This window comes from Aptenodytes forsteri, unplaced genomic scaffold (assembly GCF_000699145.1).
Source record: "Aptenodytes forsteri isolate BGI_AS27 unplaced genomic scaffold, ASM69914v1 Scaffold482, whole genome shotgun sequence".
In the NCBI taxonomy this organism is placed as follows: Eukaryota; Metazoa; Chordata; class Aves; order Sphenisciformes; family Spheniscidae; genus Aptenodytes; species Aptenodytes forsteri.
In genome coordinates, this window is record NW_008795046.1 from 1318489 (window position 1) to 1327265 (window position 8777).

The window sequence follows — 8777 nt, forward strand, 5'->3', positions numbered from 1 at the left end:
CCTTGGACTGGGGCCAATAAATAGGGACGCATACAAGCCTCCTGGGGCACTCTCTACACCACACCCGCTGTTGGCAGGTCCAACGCTGGATCCAGGATTGGTGATCTCTCTCTCTCTCGCTTCCCAGCTCTTTCTCTCTCTCTCCTCCTTCTCATTCTTTGCCCTTGATGCTGCTAAGTAACACAAGGCCTACCTCAGCTTCTCATAAAGCCACTTAGCTTATGTGCCATATTAATACACAGAGGGTTGATGTCTATAGAGTGTTCGTTCCATTAAAGTTGATGTTCATGTATGGACCTTGAGTGTTATCTCACCTTAATCCACACCGAGGGGATTTGCGGACCTTAGTCACTCTCCCTTTCTCGTAGGTGGGACGTGACAAAGCCTTCTTAAGCAGAAGAAAACATATTGCTCTATAATTATGCAACCCTGCACAATACTGAAAACAATAAAGTTTTCACACTGTTTACTTGTGATGTTTTCATATCATCCAAGGGAAATAATGTCCAGCTTCTTTCAGTAATGCTTGAGCCTGAAAAAAGGTTAAGAGTTTTCTTGTAGGTGTTTGCCTCACTTTGCCTCCCAGCGCAGGGCTGAGCTGGTTTTGTGTATGTCTCTGAGTGTTCTCTGTCACTTTTCCCTTATCAGTGGTTTACCCTTTTGTGGCACTGGTATTTTGTATAGTTAGCTGCCAGCACAGTTACTCTGGCCCTTTATCTCCATACAAAGAAGAAAGCAGCTCCTTTACTGTTTATACCGTCTCTCCAAAGACAGTTTTCATCCTGTAGACATATTTATTTAAGGAATATAAAAACAATTGTTATTTCCTCACCTGTAACTATAACTTTTTCTTTTCTTTTCAGTGTCCTCTGCAGATACTGTGCTAGAAGCACTCTTTCAGGTTAATCAGGTTTTTGTCAAGAAACCTTCCACAATCAATGAACTATCAGACTAATACTACAGCTACACTTTGGCGTGCTTCAAGTCAGACTGGTCCCCATACTAGAGCCTGTAAGGAGCACTGCAGTGAAAGCGATTTTGGTCAGCAAGTGCAGGATCGCAGTGCAGTCAGAGCGGGAAGAGGACAGAGATCCCCGGTGGTGCCAGTGTGAGAGCTGAGCCCAGCGACTGAGTCCAAACTCAAGACAGGAGAAAGCCAGACTATGGGGTGGGAGTCTATGGCTCTGTCCTTGGCTTCTTGACAGGCACTAATATGGGTCTCACCTTGGCACTAACAGGAACCATGTGTCTGGACCATGGTTATGCTGGGAGCTCTCTTTTAGTATTAAACTGTGGTCAAAAGCAGGACCGTTTTAGTAACTGTGGGTGTCAACAATAATACAAAGCTTTACAGGGGTATATCGATTGCAAAAAAAAAAAAAAAAAGCTGCAAATGTTTCTTTAGGATGGGTAAAGTAAAGTTCCAGGATTGCCTCCCCTACTCTTTTCCTGCAAAACAGTTGAAATAGTTGGGCTGATTCTGTCTGGAGTATATTCAGCCAGAGGCAGATACCCAGCATGGAAAACAGCAGCTTAAACAATCTGTTGACATTGAAAGCAACAGAAGACATGCAGATAAGAATGTCAAGAAACCTTAACTATAGCTGTTACTTCCTGCACAGCCTATAATTAGATACCAGAGTAGTACCTTATACATACTTAAGATACAAGCCAGAATACTTTTTTCTTATTTTTCCGTCTCTGCATTCCCATCTGTGCTCTTTGTGTTGTCGCATGCCAGCTTTCTGATAAAGCAATATATCTGTGGCTGATATTTGCTAGGAACCATTGTGGAAAATGTTTGCTACAAAACACAATACTATTAATTTTTTTCTCCAAATAAGTGCTGAGAACAGTAAGGTTTAATTTCCTGCCTCTCCACTTTCCTACTTTCGCTTGTTAACCTCAATTTATTTTTTCACCTCAGCCTGTAAGAGAGCTTTACAAACCACAGTGTCATTTCAACACTTATTTTTCATTCTGATGCCTGGTTTGTGAAAACATCAAGTTAGATATTCTACACTTTTTTTTTAAAAAAGACCCTTTTTTAAATGCCTAAGCACACTCTGAGAAGTTTGACTTTAGGCAGCCATTTTTGGATACCATGGCCCTAGCAAAATGCTCCTCAGACTCTTATATCTGAGTGATGATCATGGCCTTTTTTAAAAGTCAAGAAACACAGCCAGTATTTCAGGGCACATTGTCAGTCCCGCTCTTTAAACCCTCAATAGGGAAGACCCAGAAGGTGTGCGCTGGCAAAGGTGGCTCCTGTGCACAGCCCACATTGCCCTTGGCACTGAATTTACAGATGAGGGCAAAGGGAGAGTCTGGTTGAAACATGCCTGTACCTGCCTATCCCCAGCTGGGATGGTGGCCTGAAAGTGCCTTGGGGAGTCGATACAAGAAGTGACCTATTACCAAGCTAGCGAGAGTAAAATGGCATCAAGACTCACAGACCACGGCTCGGGAAAGCAGGAGAGCTGTGGTGGCCAGGTGGGCTTGGGCACATTTCAGTCTTTGCTTTACGTCCATGCCAGCTTGGCCAAGTCCACTCCTAGGAGTTATTTAATGCAGTCTGAGGCACAGGGTCATGACCTATTCCCAAATGAAAACTTTTGCCCAGCTCCAGCGCTAAACTGGGTTTTGTTACCATGACCAAGAGCACTTGACTTGCAGTGCAAGCGTGTGCATGCTGCTACGCCTAGTGACAGGGCACTAAGCCACTCTCCTTGACTTTGCTTGTGTGTGGCAAAGTACTGGGTCTACGTTATCAAACAAACCAGGGATGGATTTAATCTGTCATTCAAGACTGATAAAAGACGAGTTCATTAGCTCCAGGTACACTTAACAGTCAAAGTCTTGAGCTACCTTTTCATCTCACTGTTAGCCTCCCTAGCAAAAATTGTGTTGTTTCTCTAGATGACTTAAGTTTCTAGAGACACTAAACTAAAACCTTCTGTTAACTACCAAAATTTCCCTACCAGACACATACATCTAACAAATTACTGAATGTGACCATATATGTAACTTCAATTTCTTTAACTACTGGACAAAGCTAAACTAAGTGTGGAATTTAATGCAGGTGCTCATGAAGTATCACAGAATAGAAAACTATAGGAGTGCATACTCATTTGAAAGAAAAAAAAAAAAGAACTTCTTTTAGTGTCTACTACAGGTTTTAGCTTAATGGGGAACAACAGAGTTAGAAAGGCCTGAAACATTGGCCTGTTATTTCCTGCTGTCTCATTTTAATGAACTTTTTGTACATGTTCATAAAAGTTTTTATTCTTCTCACATAAAATCCTTAATATATTCGCAATTGCGCTTTCTCTAGCCATTTCTTTTTTATATCAGTTTCTCTTTTCCAGGATTAGTTTGGGTGAAGGGTGTGAAATATTGTTAATTACCAGCTTTTAGTGCTGAGGCTGTAGTCAGCCCTTTCTTGGGAACATTTCCAACCAAAGGCCAACATCCTGTGTGCATTAGTGCTGAGGGGAGGTTATAAGCATGTAAGCAAGTAACTGCATTGTCCTCTTTGGTCATTACTGAGGGCTGTCCCTGTGCAAGTACCTAAGGCACCTCCACCAGGCATGGGATGACCCTAGTTCCCCACCTGCCCCTGCAGCACTCCTACAAGGATGCTCTAGATGGTGATGTGCAGGGCTTTTACCTCCTTAAGAGCTCTACTGTAAACTCCATACAGAACAAGAGAGTTTTGTCTTCTTGCCATATGACATTGGCACATGCATCCCCTGCTGCCTGTCTTCCGTTGCCAACTACAAGATCCCTTCTCCTTCAGGTGATTTTCCCTTCCTCTCCCCACTTTCCCACTCCTTGCAGATAGCTGACTGCTCCCTCTATTGCCATAACAACAAGCAGCAGCTCAGCCATGCTGAACAGCCCATGCTGGAGGTCACCATCCTCCATTTGAGAGGGGAAAAAAATAAACCCAAACACTTGGGTTTTTATGAGCACTTCATTATCTCCTACAATGGGAGAGAAGATCAGTGCTAGTAACCTTCCTCAACACCCCTACCGTCACTTGGAAAACTCATTATCAAATATGGCTTCCAGGGACATATGCACGTCCTTAGTGGTATGGCGATGGGAAGATTTCCCCATAAGGGTCTGTGCTAGGAGGAACAGGATGCTCTGTAAGTTCCTGCCACAGATGTGCATACCCATTGGCTTGTCATCCCTGCCTAGGCTTCTTCTAATCATCATGCTGCAGCCATCTTTTACATCCATAAGGGGGTAGCTTAGGAGGTAGTAGGAAATTGCAGGTGTGTCAAGTACCCTGCAGAAAGTGAAGCAGGAGATGGATAGGGAAAAATCTCAAAAAACAAGACCTGCTCTAAAAATTACTTCCCAGCTGACCTCTTCTATTCATCACAACCCTGACCCAGGAACCAGGTCCCATCACCTTGCTCTATTCTGCCTGCATCCCTGTCCAGAGAGATGACTTAGGATTACTTACATGCTCTCTTTCTGTCTTCCATAAAAGATTCATCCAAACTGAGTAGAAGTGCACCCACCCAAAGAAAGGGCATGGGTAGATGGTACTGTGCCCTCTGGGATGTCCATAACACAATATAGACAAGAATCCTCACCTCATATATGCCAAAACTGGAAAAGGAAAGAAGTTAAAGATCCAAAAAGAGAACTGCAATGCCCAGCTATCCTACAAAAGGCTAAGCTGGCCTGGATGTCTTGTAGCTCTTCCACCTTCCTCATTTACCACTGCTGGGTTGGCCGCTACCTCTGCTGAAGGTGTATCACGTGGGCAAGCATCCCATCAGATGCAAGCTCCCCAGCGTCCCACACTTAGGGTGCAGGAGCCAAGTTAGCTGATGTACCAACCTGGCTGTCTGAAGGTGTGCAAGTGTTGCAGCTGCTGAGGTGGGACAGCCATGTGATGAGGTGCCATGTACTCTCCTAATTAGTTGATGGTGGAGCTTGAGCATGTGTACCAGGCCTGCCTGGTGGCTGCCTTCATTCAGGGTTTGCTGCAATATCACCCTCCTCCTCCCCACTGCTGAGGAAGGCAGTGCTCTGCCCATACGTCCTTGCTGCTGACAAGATCCTTTGTGTCCTGGTGGAAATCACTGAGGTCTCCTTACTTGCAGCCTCTGTCCCTATAGGCCCTGGATACAGTGAGCCTTTGGCTGGCTTGCCCTCCTCCTCGGGGCTGCAGGAACCAGCAGTGATGACTCTGCAGAGCAAGCATGGGACAGGGCTGATCCTGAGATGGGCTGCGGGTGGTGACCAGGCTGAGGGGAAAGGCCCCCACCAACCTCAATACAACAGGCATCAGGCTCTTTCTTCTGAAAGGCTTTGGTCTTTTAACAACTCGCTTTAGGTAGTGTAGGCTTGGTAAAGAGCATTTAACCAGCTGATCAAGTGGTACTACTCGCTGGCTGAAGGCTATCGATGAGACAAGATGATACAGTCCTATGGTAATGCGAGCACTTCTTTTTCAGTGTCTGAGTCATGAAGCCATTTCACCTCTGTGTCAGGTCTCTCAGAGAGCTGGTATGGGGGAAAAAAATGCTAAAAGGCATCCAAAAAAAGTCACTGCACCTAGTAAAGACTGTGGTGCTGTTTTGGGTCAATAGCAGAGAGAACAGCAGGAACTAGCTTAATATTTAGTTCACAACCTGCTAAAAAGCCAGTGAACATGAGAGATCTGACTGAACATTCTCCCTCTTTATGTGACCTGGTGTCAGGTACAAAGCTCAGAGAAGCACACCGTGCCACTGAAGATGGGTATTTCCCCACCAGCCATAATAGTACAGAAAAACCCACCAGCAACTTTACTAAAAATCAATAGATGAGCGCATACACTGGGCCATAAGATCTCATCTAACACTAAAACGCAAAAAATATCTAAAGCAAGCAAAGTCTGTGCTGAGGGACAACACTGCTGCCTCCCATTTCTAAGAAAATGAAAGCAGTTTTAAGGTTACTTCACCACTAACGCTTGATGGAAGAAATCTGCAGCCAGGCCCCAGCCCAAGAGCTCTGCATGACCCATAGAGGCACAGAATGGCAGAGCTGTTGAGTTTGGAAGGTGCCTCTGGAGATGGTCTTGTTCAGCCCTCCTGCCCAGACTGGGGTTGCCTAGAGCAGAAAAGTTGCTCAGGGCCATGCTTGGTTGGCTTTCAAGTACCTTGAAGGGTAGAGACTCTACAACCTCTCTGGGCAATTGGTTCCAGTGCTCAGCCACCCTCACAATGAAAAAGTAGAGTAGAGTAGAGTAGCTCAGTTAGAAGGGACCAACAATGACCATCCGGTCCAACTGCCTGACCACTTCAGGGCTGACTAAAAGTTAAAGCGTGTTATTAAGGGCATTGTCCAAACGCCTCTTAAACACTAACAGGCATAGGGCACTGACCACCTTTCTAGGAAGCCTGTTTCAATGTTTGACTACCCTCTTAGTAAAGAAATGTTTCCTAATGTCACTGTTCCCGCAGCCATGGCCCTCCAACTCAGATGACCGGGCAGCCCAAGGTCTATTAGTATTATTAAAGACTGAGGGAAAAAAAAAACCAACATTGAATGCCTCTGCTTTTTCTTCATCCCTATTTGTTGGGTGCATCCCTTCTTTTCCTAGTCATTCTTAATCCTCAGAAAGAGTCCCCTGGGTACGTGAATTAGCCTGGTGGTATCTCAGTACTCCCACCATGAAACAGAGGTGGGAATGTTTCTCTTGTTCTGAGTGTGGCTGCAAAGGAAGAGGCATGCTGTGAAGCATTGGAGCAATGGCAGGGTGTGGGCCATGCATCTAACGTGATAGATGCTGATGTGTCTGCTGTGATGAAGCAGTTGTGGTGCTGCCCATAGGAGTTGCTGGGTACAACCAGAATAAGTTCTGATGACACCTCCTGGCATGCCGTATCTGTGAAATGGCTTTTGTTGGACCACCATCGCCAGGCTCTGGGCATGATTATTTTGATGAAATATATTCATACATCACCTTCCCTGCTGGAGTTTAATTGACATAAGGGAACAGAACATGGAAGAAGTCTGTGCTGCGGAATGAACCAAAGATATATGGGGCCTACTTACAAGCTCAGGTGAAAAATGGGAGAATAATGGCACCTATTTTGCATGGTATTTGACTTATGGGCCTCTAACTCTTAAATCTTGGCAAACATGCTACAGAATGAGCTGGAAATATGAGGAATTTACTGCACACTAAGCATTCTTCCCCTAATGAAAGCAGGGGGGCTTCCCACACCTCCTTTTGCCCCCTCCTGCCATTCATTACCAAGTGGAGAAAAGTCAGAAGCTCCAAAGCACACAGGTAGAAATATGATCCTGACACCAGGTTTTACACCTCAGTCTACCCCTTGTTTCAGCAAAGACTGCTTTACACTATCAGCCTATCCATCAGTCCAATTCACATGATGGAGGAAGCAAAGAGGAGGGAAGGTCTGTTTCAGAAGAGGTGTCAGGGAGGAGTCATTTTCATGAAGTGGTTTGTAACTGTGGAGCAGGGCCACTGCTGGTTGGGGGCTGAGGTGACGCACACTCCTGTTATTCACACTAGACAAAACCATAGGACATGCAGCCCAGCTCCTTTTGCTGCTGCTGCTACTACCACCGGCTCCTCAGAGTGGCTTCAAACACTGTCCCGTGTTCCAGCGAGGGTACCCAACCAAGCTGGCTGGGTCTAGAGCGGAGAAAGATCTGTTCTGGGAGACAGCCAAGGAAAATGGTCTGGAAAAGCTCTGTGAAGGCATTTAGAGATGGAAACACTATAGATACCTCTTAGGAAATGGGAACCAGCAAAAGTAAGATGTGAGGCCATAGGGAGAGGAACAGAGTGAAAAGGTGACAATGCAGGCAGAGTGAAGATTTGTTTGCTCTGAATTCGTGAACTATTTTGCCTGTACAGAGCCAAAGGACTATAAAGTTTCAGTCTGGACTTGGTTTTAACGCTTATTATTTCTTGCCTTGGAAGAAGAGGCCTTTATAACTTGACAGAAGAAATAAAGCAGTCTACCAGAAAACAAGTGAGGTGTGAACTGTGATAAGAACAAGGGGAGATCTGTTTACCAGGCAGGATGAAAACATAAGTAATTAGCTCACCAACAGACAGACTGCTCTATCAAAAGGCAACATGATGCACAGAAGACCTTTACTGATGGACACATAAGAAACTATTTCAAGGAGATCAAATTTAAATTCAGCTAACAAGAATTTAATGATGTTTTGTCATTAGTAATTCAGATAGCTCTTACAGAAGACCTCACCTGCATTATCCAAACTTTTCCAGTCCATTTTATTATTCATAAAGTATTCATGTGGCCCTTTGCAGTGAACCCCAGGCTGACTGGGGATGCTACTGGTTAATGAGCATCCCGTTCAAACTTACTGTGGATGAGAGGTGGCCTTAGGCAGAGTCACAAATGCAATTCTGTGATCTTAAAAAGGACTTTAGCTGAAAAAGAAGTGTGGATGAAGGTCAAAACACAGGTCAGGATGTAGAAGTTAGAGACTGTCACTTCTGATCCACCGACATCCTGTGTGCCTCTCAGTAAAGCATGACCTCTGCATGTATTCATTTCAAAAGCTGAAATAATGGTAATAGTTACTTACTTCAAAAGGCTGCTGTCATGACTAATCACAAAAATGTTTATAGAACACTATCAAATTCTCGGGCAAAATACATCAGAGAAATGCAAAGTATTATTTATAATTGCAGAGAAAAAAAAACCCTATGTTAAAAACATCAAGGTTGCAAACTCAAGCATTTGAAAGCTGGGAAATAC